The 16,196-nt window shown below is 44.9% G+C and overlaps 1 protein-coding gene across 13 annotated transcripts in view; it reads right to left on the reverse strand.

The window, feature by feature from the left end:
* Positions 1-16,196, reverse strand: part of SRCIN1 (SRC kinase signaling inhibitor 1) — a 331,708-nt gene that overhangs the window by 71,062 nt on the left and 244,450 nt on the right. The gene's annotated exons all lie outside the window — the stretch shown is intronic.

Raw genomic sequence — 16,196 nt, forward strand, 5'->3', positions numbered from 1 at the left:
CAGTACTCACAGGTACCAAATATGTGATGGAGAATGTGCCTGGCTAGTCTTGCCCCCAGGAGCTGCTGCGTGCATCCCTAATTGATGCGTAACTGGCATCAGTGTGAAGGGGGTTCATGTATGGAGCAGCTTCAAGGTAGAGGGATAGCTGGGCCTGTTCTTCACAGCCTTTCTTGAGCTGACAGCAAACAAAAATACACCTCTCCTGTGATATCAATGCTTCTCTGAATTTTGTGATGAGGATCTTCCAACTCTACAGTACAAATATGCAAAAATCCATATTGCGATGCATCACCCCAATCTCTGAGTGGTGTGAGATTCCAGGGGTCTCAGGAACTTAGCCAGTGGTTATGTTTCCTTTTGGAAATGAGGCATGGTGGATGGAGACTATGGTAAATGGTTTATTTACACATACATACAACCTGAGCCTACAATGGAGGGGTTCATGGCGTTAACACTCCAATAGGGTTATGCTACTGGCATAGGCACAGCCTTGGATCAAAACAGACATCAACCATTGTCCTCTGACCCTTTCTTTCCAGCTTGCCGCCTTTACCACCCTGCAAACTTTTTCCTCAAGGTCACATCACCACCAGCTCTCAAACTCTACTTCAAATTCTGCCTTTGGCTTCTAACTAACTCTGAGTTGAGGGAGGTGCCCCTCCCATTTGCTATCTGGCAGAGTCCCCTCTCTTTGGCTTTCCTAATGGCTCACCATCCTCATCAATTTCCTCATCAGGAAACTGGCCTGGCTTACCGGTACATTCTAACATTTGCTGAATCCAGGGGTTCAGTGTCTGGCACCCAGAAACGCATAACACAGGTGAATCTGGCACCCACATGTTGGGAGAAAATGTGTCAAAATGCATACATCAAAGAAAATAACATACAAAATTACATTAGGGAAAATTGCTTTCAAAAACATGTATATTAGGCAAGTCACATAAAATATGCTTTATTGGGAAAGATTTGCACTAAAATGCTGACAAATTTTAATGAGGGTTTTTTTTCCAATGCAAATTGCTGCAGAAACATGGTACTGTGAATTTAAGAACAGTACACTTGAGAATGGAAAAGGATAAAGTTTTGCCCATCCTTGTTCTATGCCAAACAACTGCACAGGGCTTATCTATCCTGATACAGACATATTTTTCTCAGCTGTTTAGGAATCTTGCCTCAGAGATGCAGCTCCTACAAGAAAAAGGGCCCTAGATACACCTCAGGACTAAATTTTGTTTGGTTCACATTTTAATGCAAGTCCACCTAACTTGCACTTCCTGAAACAAAAAGCACAATGAAATGGAGCCATCCTTTGAAATTCAAACTTCTTTGGATTTTGCCATGCAGTTCTCCAACCCAAAGAATATGTATGCAAATGCATATATATATAGGATGGTTTAAACCAACAGATTCATTCATCCCTAATACAAAGGTGCTATTGTGTGCCACAGATTTCGTGACTGCATCACACAAGAGGATACATTACAATATTGGGAGCATGTCAGTGACTTCTTGAAAAACACAGGGCTTAACTATACTACAAGCCTAATCCGGTTTAACAGTCATTCCATCGCTACAGGGAATAGCAGTAACTGTAGAACAGTGAGCCAGGGGGCTTGGAATCCTTAGCAGACATGGTGTCACTATCCTTACTAAATTCCCAGGATTCTTTTGGGGAAGCCATGACAGTCAAACGTAAAGGAAAACAGTTTCCCCCCTAGATATTGTTTCCAGGACTTACATCTGAAGAGATAAGCGGGAGATTGCAGCTGGCGAGTTAAGTTTCCAATTGTCTACAGCTGTGTTGTGTCTCTCTAGCTTCTGCTAGCAGAATAAATAAATGAAACTATGATGAAGGAACCAGTTCCTTGTGAAGTTGGACAGGCATGGCCTTTTAAGTAACCAAGCACTGTCAATACCGTCCCCAACATTATTTAGATATGCTAAATCTAGGCACATGGCAACCTGCAGAGAAGTTCAGACTTGTACATGTAGAGAAGGGAAGATTTTAGTAGTAATTTAGACAAGAGCAAGCACATGGATGACACCAGTCCGGACAGCAAGCAAAGCTTTCCAGTTAACTCCAGAATTCTAATTTTAGCTTTTAATTAAAGCAGGGGTTCCCGACCAGCTCTTTGCAGACCAAGCTTCATTCAGGTGGATTTTGGGTTGACGGTAAGGAGCAGCACATTCATCGCACTAAATATTCATATTGCTTTTTAATTGTATTTTTATTGCTTCTTTTACTTCTTGCACTGTGTTTCACTGTGTTACCATCTGAGTTTGATGGATTCTATGGAATTCAAATGGTCATTCAATAAATATAACACATAAGAATTAAAAGAAGCAACAAAATACATTTAAAAATCACACAGCAGCTAGCAAAGCACATTACAATTGTTTCAACAGGCAGACAGGGGGGACATTAAGTAGCGTACTAATGGCGACTCATGGGGGGAAAGTTTGGGAACTATTGCCCTAATACATACAATCCTGTATGCAATTTTTCTGTATGCTTGTTACTGCAAGCCATTTCCCATAACAGAGTGCATTTTTATATGTTATTTTCATGAATATATGCATTTTCAGGCACACGTTTCCCTAATTTACACATTTTGGTACCCAGGTTTTTGGTTCCTGCAAAATTCAGAGAAGTACAGATTTCAAAGGGTAGCACCTGCTTTGGCTCACTATTGATTTTGAAGTGAGAATTAGGAAGGATCACCTTTAAATGAAAACTGAACTGAATTTCTCAACCTTACTCACAGATGGGGAGCAGAGCTCTAGTCAAAAGGTGGGAATGGCTGTGGGTTGCCAGTACACAGATCTAGTGGCATGGAGATGGGGTGCTTAGCACTTGTCATTCACAGAAACCTGGGCAAGAGAGGTGTGCTTTGGGAAGAATGTCTCATTGAGTTCCTGTCAGAGGGGATTAATAAAGGAGAAAACATTCTCCTGAGTCTTCAGGCAATGTTCAAGATTCACATGTTGGGCTTTCTTTGCACAGGGAAAATAGTGTTTGGAAAGAGCTGATAATTCTCAAAGGAACAGAAATATTTTCCCGTTGCTTCTGCCAGGGATTACAGCCAGCTACAAAGTATGTTCTCTGTATTGGCAAACAGGTATGTTTGCTTGCTACAGATTCCCCAAATGTATGCAGTTAGTCCATACTAAGAGGGCAAGCAGACCTCCATTTTCTGCATGCTCCATTGGGCCACTGGATCTGACAACTTTTGAAAATCCAAAAAAGAGGGAAATTTAGGTTTGCTTCATGGCCATATATTCTCATCCTCTCAATCTATGAGGAAATGGAGGCCAAACCACTCTCCTGTACCTGAACATATTTACTGGTACGTATCTTATTCCCATTCTTTTAAGGCTGAACAGTGGATGTATGTCTTCTCCGTCCTTTGCACATTATATGCTGGGGTGTCCCCCCCCCCCGCATGGTTTGTCCGCTGAGCATTTGATCAGAGAATTTTAACTTAATTAATTTGCTCTCCCCTCCAAAAAGGAGGCTACTGCCTTGTAAAAAGTTCAACTCTGATCTATCAGCTTGGCTTCAGCAAGGCTTATTAAGAGCAGAGCTTGGCAGATCAAAGCACTTGCCAACAAACCTGAGCTGGACTGCAAAGCATACTTCACATGGCGCATTGCATGGCACTTTGCAGCATAGCTGGGGTCCTTTGTAAAGCTCTTTCCTAATTCCCCGCAAAGTGTTAGTTAGCTTGCAAGACCTGAGCTGTAGAGCAGCTTGCTTTGATCTACTAGAGGCTCAAATTTTAATTTCAAACAACATTGAATAGGAAACTTCAGTAATTTTCCGAAAAATAAGGAGAACATGTCCAAATTAATAGAGTAGTCAGAAAACCAGAGTTTACGGTAGCTGAGGGTATCTGCAAAGGGGTGCCTTATGAGCAAGGAAAGAGGGTTCTTCCCTCACCACTAAGCAACCAGAACCACACACACACACACACATTTCTTGTGATTTAGGATTGCCACGTAGACAAGAAAGAGTAATTTCAAGGATGCATTGAATACTTCCAACTCTTATTTTAGAAATTAATAACATTTCAAACATGCAAGCATTCTTATGCATTGCAAAGGACTGGTGTTCTACATACAGGGTGTGTTAGTTTTGCAAATAACCCCTTTATTTGCCATGCACATGTCTTCTGTGACTTGTCACCTGCTCTATGTATAATGTATTGATTTATTTCAATGATTTGTCTACTGTGCTGCCTTAATCACAGTCATCTCTAAGCATGCTATCGGAGACCCAGCACGAGTTAAAACGAAACACCAGTTTGTATAAAATTTCATCTGCTAGGTTTACTCCCTTCCTCTTCTGCCTGTTGAAGAGCCCCATGAATCTCAAAAAACCTGCCTATGTTAAGTTGGCTAATAAGTATTCTAGCCTATATACCATGTATCTTCTTACATTTCATGAATTATTTTATGGCACAGTGTGTCAAGGGATGAGAGCTGTGAGATTCAAATGGGCATCAGTGATGATAATATGCTCTTATATTTATGGAACACCTTTCACCCAAGAGACCCTCTTGACTTCATCTGTGTACCTGCCACTCTACTAAGATGCCTGGGCCTTTGAAAGCAAAGCCTGTGGCTGTTTATACCTGGCACATGATCCACACAGGAATAGAAGCCCACATCCCCATCACTACATGTGGAGGGTTTAAAAGCTACTGTGCAGCTGATGAAGGAAGAAAAGAGAACACTGGGGAACTAAACACAAAACCACTGATGAAATTCAATGGTTAGATCTGGGGGAGCTCACCTAACCGAGAGCATCTTCAGCTGAAGATGCCCAAATTCACTTCCAAATAAAAAAGATTACACTAAATTGTTTCATTATGCAAATGAAGGTGACATTATGCAAATCAGATGCTTTGTTTTCCTGACTGTGACACTCTGAGTGTTGTTTAGCTCTTCAAAAACAGACTTGATTTATTGTTGCTTAAAAAGAAGAAGAAGAAATTAAAGGGATAAACATGGATGGGAACAAGCCAGCCAAAGGTAAGTGCTTCGAGACCCACCAATTTCAATGGGAGATTGAAGCATGTTTTTATGTATTACCGAAATCAAAAGCGATGGAGCTTGTTTGCTGAAGTTGTTTAACACCAGCAGCAACACGGCAGATTACACCCGAACTGAATGGCAAATGTTTTTAATTGCATGCTTTAATTTCCACACCACATATGAGATTTTTGAGAATTTATTTTGCTGGATCAGATTCAGCATCCACATTAGCCCTCTTCAGGTGTTGCAAAAGTCAGTTCATTCAACATGCAAAGGGAAGAGTCCCTTGCATTGCTCTCAGTAAGTTGGAGGACTAATGAATGAAGCAGGAAAACTGTGTGCTTGTGGAGGATCCCCACATGTTTTAAAACCCCTGGGGGGAAAAAGGAGGAAGCCTCCACACATCCAGGAGGCTCCCTGCTTGATATGTTTGCCTTCCATTTTTTGCAAAGTGATATGAAAGGTGAGGAGGAGGGGCAGAGCTTGCACACTTCTCCCTGGTGTGTTGAACAAACTGTAAAGAAAGCATGGCTTGATATAATGAGCTGGCTGTGGTATTTGCATCAAGACCAAATCCAGCCTTCTGTAGTGAACAGGCAAGAACTACCCGACAGCTAAGCCTGGAAGATGGAGTAGCAGGCAGCACTTTTGAGTGGGGAGCTATTCGGGTCCTAAACAAATGAACATTAAGTGGTCTTGAGATAACTACCGTTTTGCACCAAACCTGCTCTATTCTCCTAATATTATAAACATTTGATACATAACCGTCTGCATTGTTGCAACTGAAGCATCCATGTGCAAGAGCCACACCTTGTTAACGCTTCCACAAGACCACTGAGGCTGACAGACAGGAGCCTACAGAAAACCCTGTCCCCAGAGCCTGTACAGAGTCAGGACCCTCGTGGGCACCTTCCTCTGATCCTGAGCAACCAAATGCCACCCACCATAGTGTCATAGTACCTCATTGGTCCAATAGTGCAGGCAGTATACCAGGCAGGTGGTAGAAATGTATAACACCAAGGTTGCAGGTTTGATCCCTGTATGGGACAGCTGCATATTCCTGCATTGCTGGGGGTTGAACTAGATCAGGGTTTCCCTGCTGTTGTTGGACTACAACTCTCATCATCCCTAGCTAGCAGGACCAGTGGTCAGGGATGATGGGAATTGTAGTCCAAAAACAGCTGGAGACCCAAGTTTGGGAAACCCTGGACTAGATGGTCCTCAGGGTCCCTTCCAGCTTTATAATTCTATGATTTCTATGCCCATCTTCAGGCCAGAGGGTTTAAGAATTCGAGTTTTCCTCATGGGGTGGAGCTTAGGAGAGGCAGTCTGCTGGCAGACAGTTTAAAAATGCTCAGGTTGTCTTCAGTCTTTTGTCAGATAAATTTGCCCACTTGGAGCTCTCCGTCGGCCTGCCTTGCTCAGGTACCAGACGCTACCTGACACCAACTCCAACACGTGTATCCCCCCCAAAAAAAAATGAGAGCCTGAGCACTATGACACCTTAAGACTACAAAACCCATGATGCAGTACAACTTCAGACAAAAGGCAGGTGGACAACAGCTGCAGTTACTGAAAGGAAGTTAAAAGTTGAATTACATGGTGCAGATGGCACCTGAATTCAAATAGGCATCTGGGTTTGCTATGGAAATCTACTGCTCAAATTAAGGAGACAGGACTCAAAATGAATTTTCTCTGATGGGGTTTTGCTGTGCTGTCTAGACTTGGCAGCAGCGGCTTAGTGTGCTTTGAGTTTGCTGAACTTTGGTACCCTCACTGATTTGGTGACTTTCACTAGCTGTGCTGGCTGCTGTGCCCTTTCAATTCTTTGCCAAACTGATAATCTGTAAATTGACAGGGGTTCACAAAAGCAGAAGAACTTCCAGTTCCCTTTCTCGCCAACACAACCAACAAAGGAAATGAGTACTGCAGAGGTTACCTTGAACATTTCAAAGACTGGAAAAGGGGAGATAAAACATCACGATAATTTTCAGACCCAGCCTAGATCGCAGGAACACAGCAAGGTGCCTCATACTCATTTCACACCATAGCTATTAATAAAACTATTCCACTATTGTGCTGGAGAGGCTGTAATAGGTACAACATTTCACATGTGGTGGACGTTTGAACATAAAAAGTTTTTCTAGCAAAGAGTGTTTACAGAAATAAGCTATATTACAGGCCAACATATGGAATGTACCCCAAGTTTGAGATTGTTAACTATTTTAAAAGAAGGGCAACCTGACATTTGCTACAAAGAACTACCGTATTTTTCGCTCTATAAGACGCACCAGACCACAAGACGCACCTAGTTTTTGGAGGAGGAAAACAATAAAAAAAATATTCTGAATCCCAGAAGCCAGAACAGCAAGAGGGATCGCTGCGCACACATTTCCACTTACTTTTTAGGAGGGAAAAAGTGAGTCTTATAGAGCAAAAAATACGGTAATTACTTTTCTTTTAGTAGCACATAACTGAAAAGGATTGGAACAACTGTGCATCTCTCGTTGGAAACAGAATGTATGGCCTATCGCTGTATCAAAAAAATTAGCAGAGAGATTACATGCATTGAATAATACAAATGATACAAATGATATAGATGATTTTGTTGAAATGTAGCATCCCTTTATAAAACACTTTACTGATAACCCTGAAGAACGGCAACTACCAAAATCACAGGTTGGACTTTGGCAAGCTTAACTAGATTGATCCGTCCTGGAGGAGGGCAAGTTGGGAGTTTTAGTTTGGGAATTCCATACATCTGGAATTTCCCAGACATGTCCAGGATTTGTCCGCCGAAAATAGCACCCGGGCGGTATTTTCAGAAATTGGTTAAAATGTCCGGAAAAATGCAGGCACATGGCAGCCCATATTGGAAGTGTTGCTTTTTTGGTGAATCCACTCCCCCCCCCCCCTCAAAAGGCTCAAAAACTTAATTTTGCAGGGGGGGGGGGGTTGTAAAGAAATGGCTCAACAACTTAGGCCAAAACAAAACAAGCTCAACAACCCGAGTCTCCAGGCAGGGGACACCCCTACCTTGAGATGCCCTGGTTTGAAACTGGGGCCTTCTGCATGCAAAGCAGATCCTTGGCAAATCCTGCTACAGGATTTCAGACAAGGGACATTCCAAGCTGTAGTTGGAGGCACTTGGGTCCTTCTGCATACAAAGAATGTGCTTTTTCACAAACCTATATGGCCTTGGATACGAGGACAATTATTTTTAAAGCTCTACACACACACACACACACACACACACACACACATCCACAGCAAATAAGGGAGACCACCTTCTCTCTCCACAGCCCACTCTTTTTCAACATCAGGACTTAATCTGAGGATTGTCATACATGCCAAGGACTGACCTGGACCAATCTGGATGGTCACTGTGTTTATCCTATTATGGATGCCCAATATGCAGGATTCTGCAAGCTTAGCTTGGAGATGTATTGTCACCTTTTAATATAAAACTGAATCCTGACAGGGTGGTCTTTAGTATGCTCAGCCAGTGCTGCACAGTGGTACCTCGGGTTAAGAACTTAATTCGTTCTGGAGGTCCGTTCTGAACCTGAAACCATTCTTAACCTGAGGTACCACTTTAGCTAATGGGGCCTCCCGCTGCCGCGGCACCGCCGTGGCTGCACAATTTCTGTTCTCATCCTGAAGCAAAGTTCTTATCCTGAGGTAATATTTCTGGGTTAGCGGAGTCTGTAACCTTGTTACGGAGTCTGTAACGCTTGTCTGTAACCTGAGGTACCACTGTACTTTAAAAGGAGGAGAGAGAAAGGGGAAGAGAGGGAACCCTTTTGGAATCTGAGAGGTTAGGGGAGTGTTGTGTTCCTGCACAATGGTTGCAAGAGGCCTGGTCTATCTACCCCATCAGAGGGTTCAAAACTCCACTCAGCAGTTGTTCATCCGAATGTTCAAAATATCTGCCCTTCTCTCTGCCAATTATTTATATATTATTTAGCCAATATATAGACCACTTACTAGAGGGCTAGCCAGCGTGGTGCCCTCCAGATATTTTGGATGACAACTTTCATCACTCTTGACCATCAGCCACGCCATGTAGGGTTTTGTTACCTTCCCCCTCAGATGATTTTTATGAGGGCAACATTGAGGCTAAGGGCTCACCTACACTTCCAATTGCCCCATGCCTAGAAAGTATGGATCCAAGCGGTTTTCCACTCATCCCATGTTATTTAGGCATGGATCCAATAAGTTTTTTGTTTGCCTGGCTGCTTTCCCCAGGAAAACTCACTCTTCAGTGCTGCGTCTGAGCAAATGTCAATCTGCAGAAAAAACCTATTGACATCTGTTCTGATTCAGAGGTAAACAACTGGTTTTCCCGGGGGAGGGGTGAGTGGCAGGACAAGAGGAAGTGTGAACAAGGAGGAGGAGGATGGAGGAAGCTGGCAGGTGGTGTAAGCAAGAAGATAGGCCCATGGGGACTGGATGAGGGTAGACTGAGGTTGGTGGGGCAGTTCTCCATTTGCTCTGATGGACCAGCCTCCAATAGCAGCACCTGCTACACAACCAGAGAGCGCTACCCTCAGAAGGTAGGCAAGGCAATACAAAGCAAGCACTGCCATAGGGATGAACAGATCAGGCTATTTCCAGGCTCTGCTAGTTTCACATAATTTTGCTCTTAGCTATTTCCTCACAATTCAGGGGTGTAGGGGTGTGGGTGTGTATTTAACTGCGTGGAAATTCAGATTCTTAAATATGCATTTTAATCTAAAGTACTATTTTTAATATGCATTTTGTTACCTTTTTTGAACCAAGCATTGTGTTGCAAAATTTGGAGGACAACTGTGTTCCAATCTGCATATTATTAGCCCAGGAAGCGTGACTCTGGCTGGTCCATTTGAAATTTAGGATTAAACAAAGTCTTCAAGCATTCCCCGTTTCCCCCAAGTTAACTTTGCTAACAAGCAAAATAGCGGTAGCTGGCAGTGTTCTGTTAGGCCTTGAACAATGTAAAACAGTGGCTTAAAAATGTTACAAGACAGCTCAGCACGAGTAAAGACTTGAAAATGCAAATACAAGAATTGTCATAATCACACAGAGATGGAATAGTGCAGCAAACAAATCCCTAGTGGTTTTAATTTACTTTCGCCCAGGGATTTATTTTTTTTATTACAGAACTAGCTGCCATAAAGATAAAGCTCAGTTTGGCTCACAAAATGTGCAGCCCTACATTTCTCAGAGCCATTCAACATGCCACATTGACTGAGGAGGCAGACTGAGGGCCCTGATTCATGATGTATTTGTGGTTTGGGAATTATTCAGTTTCTTCCCAGGCTGCAAAGTTAACTCGAGGAGTCCTAGGCTGTGTGGGAGGTTGCCGTTCTTAGAGCTCCTCCCCTCCCAGATAAACTGGTACCAACCTTAGAGACCAACTAAGTTTGTTCTTGGAAGTGTGCCTGCACATGAAAGCTTATACCAAGAACAAACTTAGTTGGTCTCTAAGGTGCTACTGGACAATTTTCTTATTTTTATATATATTTTGACTGCGTCAGACCAAAACGGCTACCTACCTGAATCTGGTACCAACCTGGCATGGCTTAAAGCTATAGTGTGAGCTGCTTCCATGAAGCTTGGAGCTACTTGTGTTACCTTTGCTCCGTGAAAAGCAGCGACAATGCAGCAGGTTCCACACAGTAAAGTTTAAAATCAAAATGGGAAGGGCTATACCTCTGGGGTAGAACGTCGGCTTTGCATGCAGAAGGTCCAAGGTTCAGCCCTGGCATGTCCAGATAGGGATGGGAATGTCCCCTCTTGGAAACCCTGGGGAGCCACTGCCAGTCACAGCAAACAATGCTGAACTAGATGGACCAATAGTCTGACTCAGTATAAAACAGCATCCTATGTTCCTAAGGGGACTTGAGGTGGCAGAACTCTGGACTGTACCACTTCAGGCCACCACATCACTTGGGAAGACAGGCGAACTAATGTCAGTGTACTGGAAGAAGCAAAGATCACCAGCGTTGAAGCAATGATTCTTCAACATCAACTTTGTTGGACTGGTCATGTTGTGCGGATGCCTGATTATGGTCTTCCAAAGCAACAACTCTATACTGAACTTAAAAACAGAAAGCATAATGCTGGTGGTCAACAAAAGAGATTTAAGGCAAATATTTAAAAATGTAGTATGAACACTGACAACTGGGAAACACTGGCCTGTGAGTGCTCCAATTGGTGAACAGCCTTTACCAAAGGTGTTGTGGGCTTTGAAGATGCTCAAACCCAGGACAAAAGGGAGAAACATCCTAAGAGGAAGGCACGCTTGGCAAACCCTCACCGTAATCAACACTCACCCGAAAACCACTGTGGAAGGACATGCGGATCCAGAACTGGCCTCCACAGTCACTTACAGACTCACTGTTAAAACTGTGTTCATGGAAGACAATCTTACTTGGCTACAAGTGATATTGGAATGCTCTGTGCTTATGCAATCCCTGAATTAGCACAGTAGCACACAGTTTTGGTATAGCGCTCTCCCTGTGTGTACTGCATGCTGGGAACTTTTATGTGGGGGAGCAATCAAAATAATAAACCCTGGGTGCTTCCACACTGCAGAATAGCCAAAATTTATTTACTCGCTTTCTACAGCGCATCTGCATGATGGTGCAATCAAAGCACATTCCTCTCATGCTTTCCACGTTCAGTTTCCATTTTCCCATCCACCCAAAGCTCAGACTATATTGCAGTTTACCCAGGTGCAGGTGGTCTGTTCAATAGTGTTCCTGGCTAGTCACGGCCTGTATAGAGCTATTTCCTTCTCTATTGTCCATCTCTCCTGTCTAGGAAGCAGCTCTATCATTTTCCCTTTCCCAGTAGTCTGGACTTGCAATGGGGATCAGAATCAAGAGTGCAGTGGATGGCAGGGGGAGTGGGTTTAACCTGTGAAGATCTGATAAGATCTTAATTGCACTGGCCAGCTAATTGCTTTATGGCCCCAATTAGCCCCAGTGGTCCGGCACGCTCCCAGCCAAGCTGCGCAGACCTTCTTCTTCTCCGGTTTCGCCTTGCAGAGTAAAAACACAGCGGATCAAAACCGTTGCAGTCTGCTTCAGATCCAGACAAACACACCAAGCATTGTGTATGTCCAAACTTCATCAGTTCTTTATTGCAGCAAATATTTACAGCTCAGCATTTCCCAAATTCTCCTGGACTGCTAGCATTCATGGCGTCCTCTCTCAGAGACACAGAGAGAACAACAAGTAGAGCTCCTCCCTCCTTCCAAACGTCAGAGAATGGGAGGCACACTCAGAACAAACTTAACCCAGTAAGTTCTGAATCCCAACACCCCCTCTTGCCTACATTCCTGACAAGACCTGTGGATGTACCTTTGCAGACCTCTGTGAGATCAATCCCTTCCCCAATGCCTTGCGCCCTCTCCTGGCGTTCCTGTCAGGCATCTGTGGAACATCCTCACAACTCTCAGATTCGCACTGTGCGAAACTTACCCACGCACCTGTGGCCTGATACCTCTCAGGTGGAATTCCCTTCGTTGTGCGACTGGACCTCCTGGGCACAAACTCAGGCACTTCCTCTGACTCACTGTGGTCAGCAGGCGTGTCCCTTGCATCCTGGGATTCCCCCTCTGACTTAACGCGTCTTCGAACCCTTGGAATTACCCTCACAGGAGAACTAGGCTCACTCTTGGGCTCCCTTTTTACAACTTGCGGAGATGCCCCATCCTGCTCCTGACTTTGGTCAGTGAGCTGATCGTCATCAGCAGACTCAGCCCCTGGCTCTCCTTCCTCCTCATCAGAACCTTCCTGCTCTGAATCAGAAAGACATTCTGAAAGAATATCGCGTCTGGCAGGGGTCTTTGACCTTTCCTCCTGCTTACAGAACTCAGCGTGTTTACTGATCAGCAGCTTACTCTGATCACCTGACGGGTACGCAAACCTCCATGCACGAGCCGTTGGCTCATACCCACAGAAGATCATTTTCTGGAACTCGGGTTCACCTGGCCCTCGCAAAGCTTCAGGCACCAGCAGCGAGGCCGTTGATCCGAACTCACGGAGGAAGTGTACCTGCGGTTTCCTCCCGTGAAGCATGAAAAACGGTGTGTCTCCTACCACTGAATTGTAGGACCTATTCCAGGTGAAGCTCACATATTTAACTGCCTCCATCCAAAACCTTGGAGATAACCCAGAATCTAACAGCATCACCTGTGCAGCTTTAACCAGAGCCTCACTTCTGAGCTCTGCCACCCCCCTCTGTTGAGGAGAAGTCACTGTGTGACTTATCCCTTTCTTGTGAAAGAACTTCTGCAAAGCAGACCCAGTAAACTGTGAACCTCTGTCACTAGCAATTTCCCTGACTCTGGTGGAGAACATTAGTTCCACCTCCTCAATCCAACGACTAATCAGCTGTGCTGCATCTTCCTTGGACTTGAGACCATGTGTCCAGGTGTTCTGCGAAAAATCATCCTGCAGTGTCAGCAGAAACCTGGCCCCTCCCAAACTTGGTTCCTTCATGGGACCCAACAGATCTATGTGCACAAGATCAAAAGGTTTTGTGGTTACCCTCTCCACCCTGGGGTAACTGCACCCTCTTACCTTTGCCTGTCTGCAAGCCTGACAATCTAGGACTCTTGCACATTCTTCAATTTTACAGCCTTTGGAAACCTCAGGTAGCACCTGTAGTTCTTCAAGACAAGCATGCGCTGTCTTCTTATGCCATACACAAGAACATGAAACATGAGTGGGAACTGTAGCACGCAGGGCTTGTGCTTTCTCAACCTTCCCCTCACCCTCCAGAGACGTTTTAAGAATGAAGAGATCATTCTGCCCCTTTGCAACTCTAACCAGTTGCTTCCCTCCTTTGGAGATTGTACAAACATCATGTTCAAAGCAAACCTTAAACCCCTTTTTCAACAAATAAGGCACAGATAAAATACAGTGTTGCACTCCTGGCACAATGCAAACTTCCATCTGCTCCTGCAAAACAGAAAACAATACATTTGCAATATTAGTCACATTTTTCTTTTCCCCACTTGCAAACTGAACAGTTTTCCCAGCCGGAATTGCCTTGCAATTCCACATCTCGATTGCAGGGGTCTCTGGGATCAGGTTGCAGTTAGCTGCTGAGTCGATTAGAAAGCGAAAATCAGTGTGTCTCTCAGAGCTGTTCTCAAACAAAGCCATACTGGCAACAAACGTCCCGCTGCCCCCACTCTTTGGGCTTCTGCAGCAGTTCTGTCTGGTTGTCTTGGCAACCAACTCCCCCTTGCTCAGGACCTTGGCAGCTTCCGTAGAAGTAGCCTCCTCCGTTGCCTTGGAGACCGGCCTGGCCTCTGCGTTCTCACGCGACTCTTTAGGCCTTATCTTCACTTTGTCCAGGTGGCCGACCTTGAAGCGTCTAGCTCTCCGCAGCCTTCCTGACTTTGCATGACGACGATCCCCAGTGGAAAAATACTGCCCAGGGCTCCTTTCAGCTGGCCTGGCCCCCCTTCTTCCGGAAGAGCCCTCTGTGCCAGCCCTGCCCTCGCTGAAACTGCATTTCACTTCAGCACTCACAGTGGAAAACTTTTGAAACTTGCCTTTGGAATTCTCAGCCCCCCCGACTTGCACCTCAGGGACTGGGGCTACAGCCATTTCTAGGCTCTGCATGACTCCTCCAGGGCTCTGGCATCCTGCTGAAGTTTCACACAAACTTCTCAGCACCTCCCAGGCAGCCCTTGCTGACTTTACGCCCTCCAAACTGGGCAAAAGTGATGCATGTACGCATGCTTTCAGCATAGCAAGCTCTCTTTGCATTCTCTGCTGGCTTTCTTCAGGCAACGCAGCCTCAAAGCCTGTAATGTCTGTCCCTTCAGGACCTGGATTCAGGGGAAGTGGTTCTCTCTGGCTTACATTCCAAAGCCCAGTAACCAGAAACCAACCCCTTACTCTTCTGGACCAGGTTGCCCAACTTCTTAAAGTGAGCTTTTCAAGCGGAACGTCCTCAAAGACCTGGCTGTCTGCCATTCTCTCCTCTTTCCCGGGGCCCCAGCTGCTGTACTCACGTTTCACCAGTCAGCTCTCCGGCACCCGATTCCTCACAGCTGCTTTCCCAGCTCTCTGCCTCAGCAACTCTTGCCTCTCTGCAGCAGGCAAAACACAGAACGCAGACCTCTGCCGCTTCAGTAGCGTCTTCCAGCTATTGCCAAGCTGACTTCAAGACTTCAAAGCTCACCGGCAGACTCCCAGCAACAGTTTTATTAGCGGTAATTAGGTCCTCCATAACCTGTGAAGATCTGATAAGATCTTAATTGCACTGGCCAGCTAATTGCTTTATGGCCCCAATTAGCCCCAGTGGTCCGGCACGCTCCCAGCCAAGCTGCGCAGACCTTCTTCTTCTCCGGTTTCGCCTTGCAGAGTAAAAACACAGCGGATCAAAACCGTTGCAGTCTGCTTCAGATCCAGACAAACACACCAAGCATTGTGTATGTCCAAACTTCATCAGTTCTTTATTGCAGCAAATATTTACAGCTCAGCATTTCCCAAATTCTCCTGGACTGCTAGCATTCATGGCGTCCTCTCTCAGAGACACAGAGAGAACAACAAGTAGAGCTCCTCCCTCCTTCCAAACGTCAGAGAATGGGAGGCACACTCAGAACAAACTTAACCCAGTAAGTTCTGAATCCCAACATAACCTCCACCCACCCAAATGAAAATTTCCCGGCACAACATTTGGTGCTGTGGAAATAAGAACTAAGCTACAAAGTGGCGATGATGATACTACTACTACTACAACAACAACAACAACAACAACAACAACAGAATTACAATTTTAGTTTTAAAGCAGAACATGCATTATTGGGTGCTGCTAAATTGTCCATGTCTGGAAGCACCAGCTGATGTGCACACATGCACTTTGAAGTGGTACAGTCCAGAATAACTGAAGCTAGCCCACATGATCACATCAGAGAGAGTAGAGCCTCAAAGTCAGAGGACACAACCACCGAGGGAGGCTCAAAGCTCTACAGATTCTTTCTTCTCAGAAACAAACCATCTCCATTCCCCTGCTGCACTGGGCTATTTTTCATGTAAACATGAAAAGGAGGTGGAGGAGGAGGAGGAGGAGGAGGAGGAGGAGGAGGAGGAGGAGGAGGAGAAGAAGAAGAAGAAGAAGAAGAAGAAGAAGAAGAAGAAGAAGGG

This window comes from Podarcis cretensis (assembly GCF_951804945.1).
Source record: "Podarcis cretensis genome assembly, chromosome: 13".
Classification (NCBI taxonomy): domain Eukaryota; kingdom Metazoa; phylum Chordata; class Lepidosauria; order Squamata; family Lacertidae; genus Podarcis; species Podarcis cretensis.